This window comes from Procambarus clarkii, chromosome 4 (genome assembly GCF_040958095.1).
Source record: "Procambarus clarkii isolate CNS0578487 chromosome 4, FALCON_Pclarkii_2.0, whole genome shotgun sequence".
In the NCBI taxonomy this organism is placed as follows: Eukaryota; Metazoa; Arthropoda; class Malacostraca; order Decapoda; family Cambaridae; genus Procambarus; species Procambarus clarkii.
The window spans coordinates 54096272-54119484 of NC_091153.1; positions in this window are offsets into that span (position 1 = coordinate 54096272).

Genomic DNA, 23213 nt, shown 5'->3' on the forward strand with positions numbered 1-23213 from the left:
CTTATTTAAGGTACAGCTAATCACCAAAATATTGCTTTGCCTGGGTAAATAATTGAAATGGTGGAAATACATACGCCAAAACTCGAACATAATATGGAAATCACTAAACTACATTTGCTAATGATACTGCTCAATGTCAAGCTTCTTATCACAGAAAATACGTAAGGTACAAAATACATGAGCATCGCAGCACTTCTCCTCAACCAAAAGTCAAACAACTTCAAACACGCTTACTATTTACCATAACCTTTTAGCATTTCCACCCGCTACTAATAATCAATTACCTGTATGCGCAAGAAATAATCCTACTACAAAGCATTCCCACAGTGAATAAATCCACAATGACCGTGACGAGGGCTCGAACCTACGTTCCAGAGCATCCCAGACGCTGCCTTAATCGACTGAGCTACGACATGAGATCTGGGATCCTCTCGGACGTAGGTTCGAATCCTCGTCACGGACCTTATGGACTTGTTCATTTGATGCATCACGCTATTGTGATTTCTGTGTGTAATTCCCACAATAATTAATAGTTATCTGAACATAGGTCTCCACATTCGGTCCCTTCCAAAGACCGGTTGAGAGGCGGCACCGCTGCCTACCACCTGTCTTCGGCTGTGAAATAACCGGTTTCTACTCCCATGTTGCCTCCAGCCGGATACGTTAACCAAGGGTCCAGAAGGGTTTATACATCACAGTATTAATTAATCTCTAACTGTTTCTAGACTAACATTTACATATTAATAAAAAAAAAAAACTCCTTGGCACTCAAAGGCAAAGTGACACAACTAACTAGAGATTACAGGATATTATCCTACTACTCATATTCCGTCTTAAATAAATATACATAGGCCCATCCTTTAGTTCCAAATTATATTATTTTTTTATTTATTTTTATTTATTTATTTATATATACAAGAAGGTACATTGGGTGTGTGAGGATACATAGCATGGTGTTTACATTCTTGTAAAGCCACTAGTACGCGCAGCGTTTCGGGCATGTCCTTAATCTAACAGATTTTAATTTTAAGTAGGTAAATTCTAGCAAAAAATTATAAAATGATAACAGGTACATTAAAAGAAAAAAATGAGATGAGAGAGATTAGTAGGCATATTAAAGCACATCAGTAGCTCTGATTGCATTGACAGCTTGATTGGTAATTAAACAAAGATTAATAGGCACAATACAGCATATTGATATCACATATAAGAAGACAGCAATGATCACAATGGTAAAGTTGTTTAGATTAGGTACATAAAGTTTGGAAGATTACTTAGCACTAGAAACAGCACGAATATTACATATTAACCTCTGAATTATCATGTGCAAATCGTCATAAGAACAATTAAACATAATGCTGAACATTCTCGTATTCAAATTAAGCAATAAACACAGCCTTCTGGTATTGTTGCACACATCTTGCTGTGTTGCTTACCTCACATTTACTTATGTAAGGTACTAAATGTGCTTACGGCCCGTCACATTAATAATATCAATAATAAAATCATTTTCTCTGTTATGCAAATTACTTAAAAAAATTACATATGCAAATAGACATATGATATTTCAAATTCTAGTTACGGCTAACCCAGTCCATAACATAGATTAAAATGTGTATTGTTTAGGACCTCACAAGTCTGATTGGGAGACTACCATTTTCATGTAATGTCATTTACATTTACAGGTGCTAAACGCTACATAATTTAGTTCAATTGAACGCGGTTCGTCATCCAAGTATCCGGTAAGCCAAATGTTTCTAGCTCATAGTAGTCTTACACTCAACATCTGGGATAACCTAGATAGAATTCAATTCCTCCTGACCAATCAGAGCGCATCACTTGTGTGTCCTAGCCAATGAGGACGTGTCACAGGGAACAATGACGTGGCGCTCTTCTAGAGAGACATCAGTCTAGCGAGTGAGTTAGTAGGGTGTTGATATCACAGAAGAATCTGTTCATTGATTATAGCAAAGAGGTGCTATCTTGGAAAGTGACAATCAATCAGAGTTTGAACTTAAGCTGTCAGACACTGTGGGGGGGGGGGAACATCTGTTTCGAAAACATCGTAACTAGAACCTAACAAGAAGATTGGTGTAGGTCTGTGAGGTAAGGTAACACCTCAAATAACTCACTGTTTAAGGTGAGTTCTCACCTCACACATTGATTCCCCCAGTTCCAGCCCCGCTCCTGTGCCGGGTAAGACCACTACGGGAAATCCCTTGTAACTACTTGTCTGGAGATAAAGCGTCCTCCCAGTCCAGTAAATAATTTATTGAGATAGTGTATAATGTTCTTCAGGCACATGCAGGTGATTTAGTGCCTTGGGCTTTCTTTAATTCATGTGCTGCTTATTGTTTTTTCTCCTCGTGAGGAAAAACGGAATTTACCGACCCCCAGAGAGGAAGATGGTCGCTCTTACCACCCACGCTATGTATAGCCGCAATAAGGAAGGACTCCAGAAGCAACTAACTGCTGCTCTACCGGAACCTTAAGATTTCCCTGAGCTGTCACTGAAGCATGGGAGGAATTAGGTGATGCGGCTGGGGTAGAAGCCATTACCCGGTCGCGGGAGGAGCCATTAACCGGGCAGGAGAGAAGCCATTAACCGGAAGGGGAGAAACCATTAACCGGGTGGGGGAAGAGGTAATTATCAGGGGAAAGCACTAAGCCATTACGACTATATAGCACTGGGGAAGGGGTCAGGATAAATATTTGTGATGAGACGAGGGGAAGGAATGGTGCCCCAACCACTTATAGACGGTCGGGGTTTGAACGCCGACCTGCATGAAGCGAGAACGTTGCTCAACCGTCCACCCCAAGTGGGCGCATGGGCCAGGTGGTGGGGGGGGGGAGAGCCATTAACCAGGCGGGGGAGGCAGGTGAGAGAGAGTGCAGGCTGTCTTTGGACCACATCTCTGGTCAGAGGCTCATGGTATACCGAGCCCGCCAAGGTTTACCGATACTCTACGAATGGTTTACAGCCACTCGCCGGGGGTAAAGTTTGGTGGTAACGTCGGCGGCGGCCTTAGAGTACAGCAACTCTATCACGCCTCTCTTAACCCGATTTTTGCTTTCGTGGTTGCATATATTTTATTATTACGTATATAATGTTTGTGGGATGTGTGAATGTGATGATCAATGTGAATTATGTTTTGGATTACACTGGAATTATTGCAGACATCATATGGCAAGGCTGTACACTGACCAAGGCAAAATAAGCTTTAATCAAAGGTAATTTATTTTCAATAATACAAGAATGCCAATATTGTAGGAAATATTTAATAAAACGAGAACAGCTACTGCAAATAGCATTTGTGTTGTTGAGTTTGAGTTCTGATAAAATATATATATATATATATATATATATATATATATATATATATATATATATATATATATATATATATATATATATATATATATATATATATATATATATATATATATATATAAAGCTGAGTGGCTGCGAGTGTTGGCCAGTTGCCCGTGAAGAGCATCTCAGGGTATTGGTGGTTTGGCCGTTCAGAATAATGGAATCTCTTTCATAGGACTTAACCAAGAATATTCTAATAAGGCGGGAGTTTTTCTCCCGGCGATATTAACGTTCCTTTCCTAACGACACATAAATTTTCTAACGCAACGAGAATCGCCTCTATAAAAGCATATTGATCGAATAAGAAACAGTAAGTTTTTTCCCCTAAGGTGGAATCATTTTCTGGACACCTGGGCGGGATAATGAGGGAGTTTGGCAGTAACTTTCCCTCCAAAATTTGATGGTAGCGCGGTACAGTGAAGACCGCCGTTCTCTTCCTATTTCCTCAAAATACACTCCACTTTTTTGTGTATTTTATCCTGCCCTGAGGACGGTAGAGAGATGGGCGAGGAGGGAGGACGCGGACAGAGCCCCAACCCTGTCGCGTGAGAGACACTGGTTACCTCGGTGTTGGAGGTGGTGATGGCGCCTCCCGCTGCAGTGCTGCTGCGAGCGTGGTGGGGAGGGAAGAGGGAGAGACAGCTATACACGCGCCAGGGAAGGGGAATGATACAGTGGAAGAGAAAAAGGTGGAAGAGACTGGAAGAGAAAAAGGTGTTCCAGGAATGAATAAGAGGGCGAGGAGGCGTGGCAGGGAGCTATGAGAGGGCAAGAAGGTGTGGCAGAGAGGTATAAGAGTGCGAGGAGGTGTGGCAGGGAGGTATAAGAGGGCAAGAAGGTGTGGCAGGGAGGTATTAGAGGGCGAGGAGGTGTAGCAGGCAGGTATTAGAGGGCGAGGAGGTGTGGCAGGGAGGTATTAGACGGAGAGAAGGTGTGGCAGGGAGGTATTAGAGGGCGAGGAGGTGTAGCAGGGAGGTATTAGAGGGCGAGGAGGTGTGGCAGGGAGGTATTAGACGGAGAGAAGGTGTGGCAGGGAGGTATTAGACGAAGAGAAGGTGTAGCAGGGAGGTATTAGAGGTCGAGGAGGTGGGGTAGGGAGGTATTAGAGGACGAGGAGGTGTAACAGGGAGGTATAAGAGGGTGAGGAGATGTGGCAGGGAGGTATTAGATGGCGAGGAGGTGTGGCAGGGAGGTATTAGAAGGCGAGGTGATGTGGTAGGAAGGTATAAGAGGGCGAGGAGGTGTTGTAGGGAGGTATTAGATAGCGAGGAGGTGTGGCAAGAAGGTATAAGAGGGCGAGGAGGTGTGTGGCAGGAAGGTAAGGGAGGGCGAGGTGTGACAGGTGGTAATGAGGGGGCAAGATGGGCTGAGGCGGGGAAAGTTATAGTGAAAGTGAAACGAACATGAGTACGAACGTGAAACACGGCAGTGAACGGGCTGATGCAAGATGATGAGTAAGGGTGAAAGTGACACGGAGAAATTAACAGGTTGATAATTTTATTTTATTATTAGGTTTTGCCATTTCTATTTTGATCTGCTAGTTTGGAATATAAACTTTTTTTAATCTAAATTTTAGTTTGTGGCCACATTAATTTGGTAATTTAATTTCTTTTGTTTCATGCATCAAAATGTTCAGAATTTGTTGAGCATCTTGAAATAATTATTTCTACTTTGTTCAACTGCCTTGTTGCTGATTCGTAAGTATTTGATAGTGTGGCAAGATACTTGGCGGTACAGTGAATTCAAATGTAGTATTAGTGGAACCCTGACTTTAGTGCAGTTTAGATTTATTTACAGTGAACAGTAAAGTGCATTAACTAAAATTTATTCCTAAGTTTGGAAATATTCGGGCTGTAGGAATTATTAAAAGTCTACGGTGTATGCAACTTTAATTTCACTACATCAAGAATCATCGATGTTTGGATTGCTGGTTGAGCCTCTACGACGAGCGGATGTCTGGACACTTGCTCTGCCTGAGGGCCGCCGAAACACATTCCGTTTCGCGGTTTTACCCATAGGGTCTGATACTGCCGTCTGGCGTTTCTGTTCAACGGCCCGGTTTGTACGACGCCTGGCACATATCCCGTCAGGGATCACAGGATATCTTCTTGAGGTTATCTTAAGATGATTTCGGTGCTTAGCGTCCCCGCAGCCCGGTCCCCGACCAGGCCTCCTTTTTGTTACTCACCCCCAGGAAGCAGCACGTAACAGCTGTCTAACTCCCAGGTACCTATTTACTGCAGATAGTGGATCGATTTTGAACGTTTTCTGGCTGGTCCATTGGGCGGGGTGATATTGTTCGACGAGAGGTACCGGGAGTTGGCGGATCTTGGTGGTCTTGTGTGGCCTCAGACGTGGTAAGCGGCTGGCTTCTGTTTTGCCTGGGGGAAGGGGGCACTGGATGATTTTTTGCGTTAGTTAGGGGCCAAGTTTTTGCTTTGCTACCCATTGTTCTCCGTGTGGGCCGTGGCCGGTGCTTACCTTCATGGGGAACTCTTGGCGCTCCCCAATCATCTTCTCATCAATGTATTAGTTTCCGCCGACCGGCAATGTTCATTTAACAATAAGGCTTTACGATTTACTCTTCCAGGGTACGCCGGAGCGCATCCGATCCCTCGATCGTCGTCGCCCCTAAATCAGGATGTCATGTATATTGACCAGCCGTCGACAACTATTGGGGCAAATCTGTGTAAAGTGTATTAATGTAATAAGGAATCGACTTTAATCCTAAATTCGTTAAACATTACTGGAATATGTTTTGCTTGCTGAGAACATTTGGGCGACTGTAGTGTTCATGGACCAGTGCCATCGATGGCGATGATTTGCTGTGCTTACAGGTTATCTGAGTTTAACTGAGAGCCACTAACACTAGTGGCCTCGACGAGGACAGGAAGCCGGCGGCTTGTGGAAGGTCCTCTCCCTTTGCCCAGATGACAATTCTTATCGAGGTTAAGTAAGTAATTATCAAAAGAAGGCACCAAGCCTGGAAGGCTATATATCACCATCAAATGTGTGGGATAATCATAGGGCGCTAAATACTAAGGATGCCACTATGAGGATAGAAACGTCTAAGGTGAAAGATATCAAAGGTATCCGTTTCACCTAGAATTCTATCGAGAGACAAGTGACCGCGAGGGACGGTTGGAAAGCAAGACACATGTTCGTCCTGGAAGTCCGGACATTTTAAAAGGCAAGATCGTGGGAGGGACAATGCACTGTCGACAATAGGGAGCAGGGCGGTGCTTCATTAGGTGTCTGTGAGTTATGCGTGTATGGCCAATGGCCTGTCGAGGATAGATTCTGATTTTCTGAGGTGTTGTGAGCTGATTCGTCATTTCCTGAGGCCCATTGAAGTTTCAGCGACGATTGAAAGGTCAGTCATATAACGGGTTCATGAAGTGTTTCCTCGCTCTGAGGTTGTCACCACCGCTGGCCACATGTTGGTCTGCTTCAAATCCCCCTCCTTCCATACTACTCTTTTTTAATAAATGACTGCTATTCCTTGTCTTTCTTTCCCGAGCTTTAACTTTATATATTGTTACCAGGTTTTGGCCAATGGTCCCAGTAGATTTATATATGACTTGCAAGACTGGTATGGATTTAATCGCATGAAGGTTGCTAGGCTCCAAAAACCCGCAAGAGAGAGGCATTTCAATACACTATGCATATGCAGCATGGCAATTCTGATGGACACATTTCTAGGGTTAAGGAACAATTATTATATATAACTTATATAACTGTAACTATGTAAGAATTATATCCCTCTTTATTTGCATTAACGATAAATAATAAAATTGTTCTTTTAAAATAATGACATTACTCACTGTGGCAAAAGTGATATTGCTTAATCTCCTCTCAAAGTGCAGCCCTTGACTCAGCGGCAAATTAAAGGCGGGAAAAAAGTATATGAATGTAGAAGAACAATGTGACATGACCACTAAGTATCGGAAGATGTAGCATTGAAATTTAATTGGAAAATAAAGTAATGTTGACAAAATTTGTTACTTAAGCATGTAAAAATAAAAAAATAGTTGAAGTATGCACATGGGAGCCTATATTAAATTTATGTTAAAGCTTGCTTACCATCCAGTAGTTAGCCAGTTTCTTAATGCACAAATATAACACTTAAATTGATGATTTTTTCATCTTAACTAAATATAGTACAGTGGTACCACTGTACTTTGTTTTAATTAAGGGAAAGGATTTTCTCATTAACATTAGTGGAATTAGCAGGCTTTAGGTACAGAGACTTTGAATACTCTGGTGGTATTCTGATGGCTTATTGGGAAGGGTTAAGGTGGGGAATTATTATGGAGAGTTATTGTGGAGGATTATTGTTGATGGTTATTTTGGTGAAATAATATGGAGGATTATTGTGAAGGAATATGGGGGAGGTAATTGTGAGAAATTATTATGGAGGATTATTCTAATGAATTATTATTATAGAACCTTATTGGGTCGAATTATTATAAGGGATATTTTGGTGGATTATTATTGAGGGTAATTGTGGTGGATTATTAGAGAGGGTTATTCGTAAGTCTTAGTATGAAGGGTTACTGTTGAAGATTACTATGGAGAGGTATTGTGGTGGATTCTTATGAAAGGTTGTTGTGATGAATTATTATGGAGGATTTTTTGGTGGCTTGTTATGAAAGGTTATTTTGGTGGGTTATTATGGAGGTTATAGTGCTTGATTATTAAAGCTGGTTATTGTTGAGGATTATTACGGATGGTTATTATTGTGATTTATATATGGAGAGCTCTTTTTGTAGATTACTGTGAAGGATAATTTTGGTTGACTATTGTGGAGGACTATTGTTGTGGATTATTAGATATGTTTTTTGTAGTAGACAATGATTGATGTTATGATGGTTAATTAATATGGATATTTATTGTGGTGGATTATTGTTTAGAGTTATTGAGTTGAATTATTATTTAGAGTTATTAAGTTGGAATATTATTTACAGTTATTGTGTTGGATTAGTACTTATAATTCTGCTGGATTGTTATGTAGAGTTAATGTGTGGGATATTTCAGACCATTATTTTGGTAGATTATTATGGAGGATTATTTTTGTAGATTATTGTGGAGGGATATTTTCGTGGATTATTGGGATAAGTTAGTAGCTTGGATTATTTACAAATGGAATGCATTTGGAAGTGATGTTATGGACGCAGACTCCCTACAGTTACAAATGTAGATATTATGGAGCCCAATAGGCCCAGAATCATGTGAATAAGTTGAATGACAGTTGAGATGCGGGACCAAAGAGCAGATGCTCACAAACGACTCACAACTAGGTAAGTACAATATACGAGACCGCTTGGTTGTCAGACAAGCAGCTCCACTGTATACATGACTATGTGATCACGTGGCTGTATGACAATTACTGTCCACGAGATATCTACAACGTTTATGACTGAATTCTTAATAAAAAAGTAAATCCTTCGAATGTTGATAAATTGTAATATAAGTAAACACACACACGGGTGACGTATGATGACCCAGAGGTCATAACAGTCGTGTCACGAGTGATCACTTTCATTCTTACCATAACAGGAGTGTTGTATTCACATTTCTCTGTTAATTACCATGAGGGCAGTTTTCACTCCTGTAAGGTTATCACTTCCTTCAGATGAATGTTCTTGGTGTCACTGGAAATTAAAGCGTATCTCGGGGGCACTTGAGGTGAAGGTCTATATAATATTTAGTGAGTCTTGACTAATTGGGAAGAGTCACGGCCTCAGAGTGGGGTCTGCCGCCGGTGGCCGGACGGTCGTCAGCTCGAGCCCATTTCATGTAGACCTCTTCCTTTTTCTTTTTTTTTATCCTATTAGTATAAATTCCAAACAAAGGAAATCAATTAATAAGTAGACACAAGGAGCTGCAACATGGTTCCTTATAATAAGGTTTTTCTCGTAATATTCCGTATGGAAAAAGTATTATTTCTTATTCAATAACAAAGAAACGGGTTGCAATAACACATACTATGTTGAGAAAGATTATTACGAAAGATAAGTCGACCAAGCCAAAACTCTAATGAATTTAAAGAAAGGTTCTTGAGGCCCCAAACCGGAGCCCAACCAGGGTTTTACACCCAACCCGACCACACTCTAACCTTCGGTAATGACGTTCACACTCTTACAATAGACTCAGATCACAATGAAATCACAATGAAGAGATTTATCAATGAATACCATTTTGAGACAATGGAGTGACTTGAACTCCACAAGTCACTACATTACCCCAAAACTATTTCCATTGATATATGATGCCATTGTGATTTTACTACAATGACGGTTATTGTGGTGAATTTTTAGGGAGGGTTATTGTGAAATTGAAATTGAAATAAGTTTATTGAGGTAAAATGCACACAAAGGGATGAGGTAGCTCAAGCTATTCTCACCCCGTTCAGTACATCGTGTTAATACATACATATACACACATCAGAAACAATAAACATATTACCAAACATTCTGTGAGATAAACATCGACATTTCCTCCTTTACACAAGTAGTATTGTACCAGACGAACATAAATACCTTTATGACCTAGGTATACTGTATAGACAATTTGCAAGAGACATGCAGATAATTCAACAAAAAATTACAGTCTTGGTGCAAAATTCTTATATCTCTCAAGAATATCATCAACCTTTCAGTTGTGACACATCCAGGCTATTTGTTCAGGAACAGTCCTTATCTCAGTGTTTCTATATACATTAATCAACAGACAATCAATCATATAATGGGCAAGGGTGTGAGACCTTAACATACCACATAGTTTGCACTTTGTGTCATTATCATGAACACCTATCCCATATTCCCAGTAATATTTGTACCCAAGCCTGAGCCGCATGTTCACAGAGTCATTCCAAGCATTTCTCCTTTTACCATAAGTGAAATGGGGGTTTTGACTCACATACATGTAGTGTTGCATGGTTTGACTTCTCTCATACATTATACTTCTCCTCTCCACTTCTGCCTGTGCCTGAATATTTCTGATTTTGCTTCTTATTTGTCTCATTGTGAATTCACATTCAATGTCAACTTGTGGCATTGTGTGAATTTCACACAATGCCCTCTCAGCTCTATCTCAGTTATCCTTTTCTTACAATCCTCAACTATGGACATGAAGACTGGGTTTCGACTGTTTAAGGAATCAAGTCCTCTTAGGCTATCGACAAATTCAAAAACATTTTTGTCGTCATGACACACTTCCTCCAAACACGCCAGAATGGCTTGCAGTTCAGCTTGTGTGGATGATATATAATTACTAAGTCGAAGTTCAATTATCCTGTCCATAGTCCCATACTCGGTATATTCTCTTATTAGGACACCACACCCTGCCCTGCCACCCTCCGCCACCGACCCGTCACAATATACATGTAAACTGTTGCCTCTTGGTAACCGAGATATCATGCTTCCATATAAACACCGTAATTGTCCCGGTTCATGATGAATCTTTTTCACCTTGATGGGTACAATTTCGACGTCTATTTTCTGTACTTTCCAGGGAGCAGACCTATTACAATGGTGAGAGGGTTTACAGCAGTCAAGTACATCGTATTCCCTGAGGTAATGAGCTAATTCCCTCGTGTAGCGTGTCTCCATCAGTTTCCTGGAAGGTTGTACGTCACTCAAGCAGGTCTGAACACTCTGAAACAGCTCATCCCCTCCTTTTCTCCGCACGAAATGAATAGATACTCTAGTGTTAATGTCACGGACTCTATCATACACACTATGTAAATTTAATTCCATTCTCATTATTTCAATCATTGCATTTCTTTGACATCCAAGAATAATCCTCATAGCCTCGTTCTGTATCAGCTCTATTTTTTTAATTCTGCCTTGGCCTGTGTATGACAATACGGGTGCTGCGTAGTCTATCAGGGACCGAACAGTGCTTATGTATAACATCCGCAAGATAGGTACCCCAACACCTTTACCAGAAAGAGCCAGTGGTTTTAGAGGATGCAGACGGGCTTTACATAAGGTGCTGATATGATTTAATTCAACTTTTTTACTCTCACATGTGTATCCAACATACATGCCCAAATACTTGTACTTCTGAACACGGCTCAGTTCCATACCATTTAGATTAAGTGTTATATTTCTTCGTTTCCTATACTCATATTTGATTTTGTCTGCATTTATAACTAAGCCTAACTTGTGGCAGGTTGTACCAAGTATGTTAAGAGCAGTTTGTATTTTGTTCCCAGAAGTACCTTGTATAAGAATGTCCTCAGCATATATGATCGTCGTGACCCCTGTAGGATACATCTCTGATGCTAATCTGTTCGTTAATACATTGAATAAGGTGGGACTTAAAACTCCCCCTTTGGGGGTACCTAACTGAAACATCCGTTCCTCAGACATGTATCCCTGGTAATACACCTGACCTTTTCTGCCTTGTAGATAATCCCTTATCCAATGTAGCATTCTCCTTGTTATTCACAGTTTGGCTAATTCGTATAAAATTACTTCCTCATTGACTTTATCAAATGCTCCTTGCAGATCAACAAAAACTACAATTGTCATCCACATTAGACAAACACTTTAAGAGACAATCCGCAGTACTTTTGCCTTTCATCAAACCAAAGAGATTACTGGACATGTTATCACCTACAAGGTAGAGTAGCCTTTTTAACAAAATCCTTTCCATCATTTTACAAAAGCAGGACATTAAGGAGACAGGCCTGTAGCCTCCGTCTGATTTAGGGACAGGAATGATGACAGCCTCTTTCCCTCTCTATAACTCATATTAAACAAATCAAGTAAGGGACTAGGTTTCATATCGGCTAAATAATTAAGAATGTCATACGTTACTCCATCTTTCCCCGGAGCAGTAGAGCTGCCACTTTTTATAGCATCCAGTACCTCATCGTGAGTTATCTCAGTGCATGTTACAGATCTTGTATTTAAGGCACATAAAGTTACTCCATTTCTAATATTTTCCCATGACTCAATGGTGACTCTCATGTCTTCAGGTAAGGACTCCATACCAGCAGCACTAGCTCATTTATCTACTAACTCATTAGCAACCTTCCCTGGATCTGAGTGAGCAATGATTTTGGTCTTACATCTCCTGATTTTATTTACTGCTCTCCATATGTCTTTAAGATTTTTAGTATTACCAATGGACTGAGCAAAGTCTTGCCAGAATCTATCCTGCGCCTCCTTCCTCACCTGACTGCATTCCCTAGTCACTTCCAACATTCTATTTTTCTCTTCATCCCTCATTCCATTTTTAACCATTCTTTATGTGCACTCCGTAGCATTCTCTCCCACCCCTTAACTTGCTGATCATTGGAATATTTAAATTTCTTAGGTCCATGCGTCTTGCTTCCCCTGCCCTCGTTATTTTCCCTCAGTACTAATTTCTCTATGTTCTCGACCATGTCCTCGTAAAAACCATCAACGCAGAGCGGCGTGTATTGTTGATACCAATCTCCCATATTTTGAATACAATAATTTTTCAAATCTTTATTAATAGTCAGCCTTTTCCTTTGAAAGTGGACTTGTTTTTTCCCCAGTGGTAATTCAACGTTCAAGGCAAAGTGGTCACTAAGTAGTTCCCGAACAACCCGAGCCTCCCCCCGTAATCCCCTGAGAGTTTAAAATACAGGCATAGTCAAGCTTTCCTCCCCTGATGTGAGTTGGTTCATTGTTTCCCAAGAGACAGGTATCTGGATGATCTTGCAGGAACTGTAACCACTTGACCCCATTAGCATTAATACCACCCACTGTCCCAAGGCTTGTGTGCCGAGCATTAGGGTCCCCAATGACTAGTGAAGGATTAGTATAAATGCAGTCAGGTAGATAGTGAGGGTCGAAGCAGTTCCTGGATACATACAAATTAACTACAATAAATTCCCCTTCCCTTAATGATAATTTAACACAGACACATTCTATACCTGGCATTTTTGACGGGGGTTCTACTAACTCTGCTGGTATGGAATTTTTAACATAAATCGACGTGCCTCTGATGTTATTTGCGGAGAAGAGGTGAAACCCTTTATAGCCATTTAATTTCAATAAGCCTTCATTCCTATCCCCTGTCTCCTGGAGAGTTACAACATTAATATAATTTCCCATCACATAACAATGAACATCTGTAACCCTTTTTCTTAAACCATTAACATTCCATGACAACACTTTCAGTCTAGGGTGATCCATTATTAAACAATTCACTTGCTAAGTCATCCCCAATAAGTTCACTAAATGATAGCCATACCTTGTATAACATCTCCCACCTCCTCCCAAGTTCACTAGTAAAAGCAACATTGCGTTTCTCAAGAGATTTTTTCAGTCCTGTGACGTCCATTATTGGCCCAAATGATTCCTTCAATTTAAGTGTAATTATAGGGTTCTTCCTTTCACTACGACTATCATCATTCACACACACTTCACTTTCCTTCATTTCATCACTCAATATTTCATTATTGTCCTCAACCAATATATATCCTGACTTTCCTTCACTGTTTTGTGACTTTCCTTGACCTACACCTGAACGTTTAATTTCGCCTCGATGGATTCGATTCTTTGCCCAAGATTTCGGAGGAACTCGCCAACTTTTCTTAGTTCAGCCCACACCTCCTTGACTATATCATTATGGCCCTCTTTCTGAGCCACAGTAGCCACTTCACTCACCGTTACACTGTCACTGCCGGAGTCCGGAGTGTTGGCGTGGCTGTATGTTGCTTGAGCCTGACGAAGTAAAGGTGACTCCCTTACCCACGCATTCGTCCGGTTCACTGGCGCTGTTTAGGGCAGACTGTTTTGCTGTGCTCTCGGTGTCTGAGTAAGAGCTCTTGCTTGCTCTGTAACATTCACCGGTCGGGGAACATCCATACTCGGCCTCTTGCTACACAAAGCCGAGCTCGCATTGTGACCACCTCCACAGTTGCAACATCTGGGAACTATTTTCTCACCCAGATTAAGTCTGTTTCTACACACATTAGAGAGGTGAGACTTTCCGCAGAAACGACATCGTGGATCATGTTGCCAGCTCCAGGATTTATGCCCCCATCTGCAGCATTTCAGGCATATTATGGGCTCTTCCACATACATGCTACATGCCTGTAGCCAGCTCCAGTGATGAACACTCTCTCGGGAACTTCACCTCTCGCTAGAGCCACCACCTGATTCCTAGCTTCACCTTTAATAAGGTGACGCTTGGCCCACACAAATCGTTGGTCGTCGAGGATGAATTCGGGGTCTAGAATCTGAGGGTATTTGTAGATAATTACCTTCGTCAGCTTCTCGTTACCCTCTAGTATTTGCATAACAATTCCATCATATCCTTGCTGGGTAAGAAACACAACTGCCTCCATAGAATTTACCGTTAAGTAAGGTCTGTTTACACCTTCCTTCAGCAGGGGCTCGAACTTGCGGTGTTCTCTTCCAAGTTTGACTGTCTACAGCAGTTTGTGATGATAGGCCAGTGTGCATGAGGAAGGGAAGAGAAGCCTCCACCTCTGCTGACCCTCACCTACCTGACATCGTTCTGTCCGTTCGTCGCTACTGGTTTGATCAGTCTCGGCGTCGTTCTTCATTCTCTTGTCGTTTGCGTTATGTGTATTATCACTGTCAACACTACACCTTACATCCTGTCTTCTCCGATTCTTCTGTTGCTTAGTTAGAACTTTTTGAAACTCACCCTCCTCGACTGACTGGCTGCTTTTTGAGTCCATGTTAATATTGCCGTGGGAAGTAGCCAGTTCTTCTGGAGACTGAGTCTCCATCTCAGTACCCAGCATGGGGGGAGATGTGTAGAAGGCGATTGATACTAGTCAGTCTCCTTATGTGTAGACTGAGCTAAACACCAACACTAAACTCACCCCTAGTCGCGGAGCAGGTACTTCTTGACCCGACCGCGTCCCAGGTAAGACTGTGAGGGTTATTGTAGTAAATTATTTTGAAAGTTAAAGTGGTGAATTATTATTAATAGTGTTAGTCGTAATTTTTTAAAAGGTTATTTCTGAAGATTATTTTGAAGGGTTATTGTGGTGGATTAATTCCGAGAGTTATTGTTGTAGATTATTGAGTAGGGTTATTGTGGTTTAATATAATTGAGGATTATTGCAGTGGCTAATTAGGAAGGGTTAATGTGGGGACTTATTATGGAGAGTTATTGTGGGGGATTATTGTTACTGGTATTTTGGTGAATTAATATGGAAGGTTATTGTGAAATATCATGTACGAGGTTATTGTAAGAAATTATTATTGTGAGTTATGGTAGATAATTATTATTGTGAGTTATTGTGGATGATTATTAAGAGGATTATTATATTGCATAATTATGAATTTTATTGGGATGAATAATTATGAAGAAAAATGTTGATGGATTATTATAGAGGGTTATTCTTGAGGCTTATTATGAAAGGTTACTGTTGAAGATTACTTTGGAGAGGTATTGTGGTGGATTCCTATGAAAGGTTATTGTGATGGATTATAATGGAGGATTATTCTCTTGTAGTGTTTTTTAGGCTTATTATGAAGGATTACTTTGGTAGGTTATTATTGAGGGTTATAGTGCTGGATTATTAAAAAGGGATATTGTTGAGAATTATTATTGACGGTTATTATTGTGGCTTATATCTGGAGAGTTATTTTTGTGATTATTGTTGAGGGCTATTTTGGTTGACTATTGCGGTGGGTTATTCTTGTGGATTATTAGGTACGTTTATTGTAGTAGATAATATAGATAATTATTATGAATAATTATTATGGAAATTTATTGTGTAGGATTATTATTTAGAGTTATTGTGTTGGATTATTATTTAGCGTTATTGTGCTGGATTATTATTCAGAGTTATTTTATTGGATTATTGTTTAGAGTATTGAGATGGATTATTATTTAAAGTTATATTGTTGGATTATTATTTAGAGTTATTGTGTTGGATTATTACAAAACGTTATTGTGTTGGATTATTACAAAACGTTATTGTGTTGGATTATTACAAAAAGTTATTCTCTTGCATTATTACAAAACGTTATTGTGCTGGATTATTACGAAACGTTATTGTGTTGGATTATTACAAAACGTTATTTTGGTGAACTAATCTGGAGTATTATTTTTGTGGATTATTGTGGAGGGCTAATTTTCGTGGATTATTAAGATAAATTATTTGCTTGGATTATTTACTAATGGAATGCATTTGGAAGTTATGTTATGGAGGCTGACTCCATACAGTTACAAATGTAGATATTGTGGAGCCCAATAGGCCCAGAATCATCTGAATCAGTTGATTGACAGTTGAGATGTGGGACTAAAGAGCAGATACTCAACCCCCCCGCACTCACAACTACGTAAGTACAATATACAAGATCACTTGGTTGTCAGACAAGCAGCTCCTCTGTATACATGACTATGTGATCACGTGGCTGTATGACAATTACTTTCCACGAGATATCTTAAACGTTTATGACTGATTTCTTAATAAAATGAGTAAATCTTCGAATGTTGATTAATGGTAATATAAGTAAACACACACACGGGTGACCTCTGATGACCCAGAGGTCATAACAGTCGTGTCACGAGTGATCACTTTCATTCCTACCATAACAGGAGTGTTGTATTAAGATTTCTTTCTTAATTAAAATGAGGGCAGTTTTCACTCCTAAAAGGTTTTCACGTCCTTCAGATGAATGTTCTTGATATCACTGGAAATTAAAGCGTATACATGTTGTCTCGGGGTCACTTGATGTGAAGGTCTATATAATATTTAGTGAGTCTTGCCTAATTAGGAAGAGTCACGGCCTCAGAGTGGGGTCTGCGCCGTTGGCCGGACGGTCGTCAGCTCGAGCCCATGTTGAGTAGACCTCTTCCTTTTTATTTTTTTCATCCTATTAATATAAATACCAAACAAAGGAAATCATTTAATAAGTAGACACAAGGAGCTGCAACAGGGTTCCATATAATAAGGTTTTTCTCATAATATTTCGTACGGAAAAAGTACTATTTCTTATTCAATAACAAAGAAACGGGTCACAATAACACATACTATGTTGAGAAAGATAATTACGAAAGATAAGTTGACTCTACTGAATTTAAATAAAGGTTCTGGAGGCCTCAAACCGGAGCCCAACCAGGGTTTTACAGCCAACCCGACCACACTCTGACCTTCGGTAATGACGTTCACTCTCTTGGAATAGACTCAGATCACAATGAAATCACAATGACGAGATATATCAATGAATATCATTTTGAGACAATTAAGTGACTTGAACTCCACAAGTCACTACATTACCCTAAAATTATTTCCATTGATATATGATGCCATTGTAATTTTACTACAATGATGGTTATTGTGGTGAATTTTTAGGGAGTGTTATTGTAGTAAATTATTTTGAAAGTTAAAGTGGTAAAATATTATTAATAGTGTTAGTGATAATTTTATAGAAGGTTATTTCAGAAGATTATTTTGAAGGGTTATTGTGGTGGATTCATTCCGAGAGTTATTGTTGTTGATTATTGTGGAGGGTTATTGTGGTTTAATATAATTGAGGATTATTGTAGTGGCTTATTAGGAAGGTTTAATGTGGGGACTTATTATGGAGAGTTATTGTGGGGGATTATTGTTGATGGGTATTTTGGTGAATTAATATGGAGGGTTATTGTGAAATATCATGAAGGAGGTTATTGTAAGAAATTAATATATTGAGTTATTGCAGATGGTTATTATGGTGAGTTATTGTGGATGATTATTAAGAGGATTATTATATTGCATAATTATGGATTTTATTGGGATGAATAATGGGATTGGGATGAAATGAGGAAAAATTTGGGTGGATTATTATAGAGGTTTATTCTTGATGCTTATTATGAAAGGTTACTGTTGAAGATTACTGTGGAGAGGTATTGTTGTGGATTCCTATGAAAGGTTATCGTGATGGAATATCATGGAAGATTATTCTCTTGAAAGTTATTTTAGGCTTATTATGAAGGATTACATTGGTAGGTTATTATTGAGGGTTATAGTTCTGGATAATTAAAAAGGGTTATTGTTGAGAATTATTATTGACGGTTATTATTGTGGCTTATATCTGGAGTTATTTTTGTGATTAATGTTGAGGGCTATTTTGGTTGACTATTGCGGAGGGTTATTGTTGTGGATTATTAGGTACGTTTATTGTAGTAGATAATATTGATAATTATTATGAATAATTATTATGGAAATTTATTGTGTAGGATTATTATTTAGAGTTATTGTATTGGATTATTATTTAGAGTTATTGTGTTTTATTATTATTTAGAGTTATTTTATTGGATTTTTATTTAGAGGTATTGTGTTGGATTATTGCAAAGCGGTATTGTGTATGATTATTACAAAACGTTATTGTGTTGGATTATTACAAAACGTTATTTTAGTGAATTAATATGGAGAATTATTTTTGTGGATTATTGTGGAGGGCTATTTTCCTGGATTATTAAGATAAATTATTTGCGTGGATTATTTACAGAATGGAATGCATTTGGAAGTTATGTTTTGGAGGCAGACTCCATACAGTTACAATTGAAGATATTATGGAGCCCAATAAGCCCAGAATCATGTGAATCAGTTGATTGACAGCTGAGATGTGGGAATAAAGAGTAGATGCTTAGTCCCCCCCACAATCACAACTACGTAAGTACAATATACAAGATCGCTTGGTTGTCAGACAAGCAGCTCCTCTCTATACATGACTATGTGATCACGTGGCTGTATGACAATTACTGTCCACGAGATATCTACTACGTTTATGACTGAATTTTTAATAAAAAAGTAAATCCTTCGAATGTTGATTAATGGTAATATAAGTAAACACACACACGGGTGACCTCTGATGACCCAGAGGTCATAACAGTAGTGTCACGAGTGATCACTTTCATTCCTACCATAAAGGGAGTGTTGTATTAAGATTTCTCTGTTAATTACCATGAGGACAGTTTTCATTCCTGTAAGGTTATCACTTCCCTCAGATAAATGTTCTTGATGTCACTGGAAATTAAAGCGTATACATGGTGTCTCGGGGTCACTTGAGGTGAAGGTCTATATAATATGTAGTGAGTCTTGCCTAATTAGGAAGCGTCAAGGCCTCAGACTGGGGTTTGCCGCCGGTGGCCGGATGGTCGTCAGCTCGAACCAATGTCATGTTCTCTTCCTTTTTCTTTTTTCATGCAATAAAAATATATTCCAAACAAAGGAAATTAATTAATAAGTAGACACAAGGAACTGCAACAGGGTTCCAAATAATAAGGTTTTTCTCACAATATTTCGTACGGAAAAAGTACTATTTCTAATTCAATAACAAAGAAACGGGTAGCAATAACACATACTGATGTTGAGAAAGATAATTACGAAAGATAAGTCGACCAAGCCAGAACTCTACTGAATTTAAATAAAGGTTCTGGAGGCCCCAAACCGGAACCCAAATAGAGTTTTACAGCCAACCCGACCACACTCTGACCTTCGGTAAAGACGTTCGCACTCTTACAATTAACTCAGATCACAATGAAATCACAATGACGAGATATATCAATGAATATCATTTTGAGACAATGGAGTGACGTGAACTCCACAAGTCACTACATTACCACAAAATGATTTCTATTGATATATGATTCCATTGTGATTTTACTACAAACAGGGTTATTGTAGTGAATTTTTAGGGAGGGTTATTGTAGTAAATAATTTTGAAAGTTAAAGTGGTGAATTATTATTAATAGTGTTAGTGGTAATTTTTTAGGAGGTTATTTCAGAAGAATATTTTGAAGGGTTATTGATGGAATAATTTCGAGAGTTATTGTTGTAGATTATTGAGGAGGGTTATTATGGTTTAATATATTTGAGGGTTTTTGTAGCAGCTTATTAGGAAGGGTTAATGTGGGAACTTTTTATGGAGAGTTATTGTGGGGAATTATTGTTCATAGGTATTTTGGTGAATTAATATGGAGTGTTATTGTGACATATCATGAAGGAGGTTATTGTAAGAAATTATTGTTGTGAGTTATTGCAGATGGTTATTATGGTGAGTTATTGTGGATGATTATTAAGAGGATTATTATATTACATAATTATGGATTTTATTGGGATGAATAATTATGAGGAAAATTTTTTTTGGATTATTAAAGAGGGTTATTCTTGAGGCTTTTTATGAAAGGTTACTGTTGAAGATTACTCTGGAGAGGTATTGTGGTGGATTCCTATGAATGATTATTGTGATGGATTATCATGGAGGATTATTCTTTTGTATTATTGTGGAGGTTTCTTTGGAGGCTTGTTATAAAGGATTACTTTGGGGGGGGGGGTATTATTGAGGGTTATAGTGCTGGATAATTAAAAAGGGTTATTGTTTAGAATTATTATGAACGGTTATTATTGTGGCTAATATTTGGAGAGTTGTTTTTGTGATTATTGTGGAGGGCTATTTTGGTTGACAATTGGCGGAGGATTATTGTTGTGGACCATTATGTACGATTATTGTAGTAGATAAATATTGATGGTTATTACGAATAATTATTATGAACATTTATTGTGTTGGATTATTATTTATAGTTATTGTGTTGAATTATTATTTAGAGTTATTGTATTAGACTATTATTTAGAATTATTATATTGGATTATTATTTAGAGTTATTGTGTTGGATTATTACAAAACGCTATTTTGGTAGATTAATAAGGAGTATTATTTTTGTGGATTATTTTGGAGGGCTATTTTCGTTGATTATTAAGATAAGTTATTTGCGTGGATTATTTACAAATGGAATGCATTTGGAAGTGACGTGGTGGAGGCAGATTCCAAACAGTTCCAAATGTAGATATGATGGAACCCAATAGGCCCACAAACATGTGAATCTGCTGATTGACAGTTGAGATGCGGGTCCAAAGAGCAGAAGCTAACCCCTAGCAATCAAAACTAGGTAAGTTCAATATACATGACCTGGTTGAGCTGGTTGTCAGACAACCAGCTCCACAGTATACATGATCACTTGGTCGTCACACAAGCAGCTTCACAGTATACATGACCATTTCGTTGACACACAAGCTAATTACAAAAACATATGACCTTGTTGAAGCTGGAGCAGCATCTCCACATGACCACGTGGCTGTCAATCCAGAGAGCTCTACAGTATACATGACTGTGTGATCACGTGGCTCCCTGACAATAAATTGGCTAAGTGATATCACGTGAAACTAGATATCACGTAATATCAAGAACAGTGATTATGATTGGAATCTTAATAAAAAGAGTAAATCCTTCGAATGTGGATTAATGGTAATATAAGTAAACACACAGACGGGTAACCTCTGATGACCCAGAGGTCCTAACAGTCGTGTCAGGAGTGATCGCTTTCATTCCTACCATAATAGGAGTGTTGTATTAAGATTTTTCTATTAAGTACCATGAGGGCAGTTTTCACTCCTGTATCGTTATCACTTCCTTCATATGAATGTTCTTGGTGTCACTGGAAATTAAAGCGTATTCATAGTCTCTCGGGGTCACTTGAGGTAATGTTCTATATAATACTTGGTGATTCTTGACTAATTAGGAAGAGTCACGGCCTCAGATTGGGGTCTGCCGCTGGTGGCATGACGGTCATCAGCACGAGCCCTTCTCATGAGGCATTCTTCCTTTTTCTTCTTTCAACCCATCAATATACATTCCAAACACAGAAAATATATTAATAATTAAACACAAGGAGCTGCAACATGGTTCCATAAAAAAAAAAATTCTCGTAATATTTCAAATAGAAAAAGTATTTTTTTATATATAAAGTTATTGTGATTTTATTGCATGAGGATTATTGTGAGAAATTTTAAGGGAAGGTTATTGTAGTAAATAATTTTGAAAGTTAAAGTGGGAAATTATTATTAATAGTATTAGTGGTAATTATTTAGAAGATTATTTCAGAAGATTATTTTGAAGGGTTATTGTGGTGGATTAATTTCTAGAGTTATTGTGGTAGGTTAATGAAGAGGGTTATTGTGGTTTAATATAATTGAGGATTATTGTAGTGGCTTATTAGGAGGGGTTAATGTGGGGAATTATAATAAAGAGTTATTTTAGTGGATTATTGTTGATGGTTATTTTCATGAAATAATATGGAGGGTTATTGCAGAATATCATGAAGGAGGTTGTAGTAAGAAATTATTATATGAAGTTATTGTGGACGATTATTAAGAGGATTATTATATTGCTTAATTATGGATTTTATTGGGGAGGATTATTATAAGGAAAAATTTTGGTGGATTATTATAGAGGGTTAATCTTGAGGCTTATTGTGAATGGTCACTTTTGAAGATAACTATGGAGAGGTTATCAATGAGTAATTTTTTCACATTGTCTTCAGATAACACAATTGTGTGCTCTGGAATTGGTAATCTGGAATCCGTTCAGCTCTCTTAAATCCTCATTTTGTACAAACACACTTTGGAACTGTTCATTTAGCATTTCACACATTTCTTTTTCCATTCTCAATTGTTCTGTTCCCGTTCTCACTCTCTGGATTTTATCCTTTAAATGCAGCTTGCTTTTAATTAATTTTAAGAAATGCTTGGATCTGTTTTATATTTGTCCGCTATACCTATCTCAATGTTCTTTTCTACCTCCTCACCGCTGTGTAATTGCTTCTTCTTTGCTTGTATTCCTGGTATGTTTGCAGGCATTGAACCTGTTCCGATATTGAACCAATTTTCTTATCTTGTCCTCTCTGGTCCTATCACAATTTCTGTTGAACCAATCCTGTTTTCTGGTCCCGCATCTCTGTTTTGGTATGAATGTTGTGTTCCTTCCGCGTATATTTCGCAAAATTTGGAATACATTTCACTTATTACCTTGCCTAGCAAAAAGTC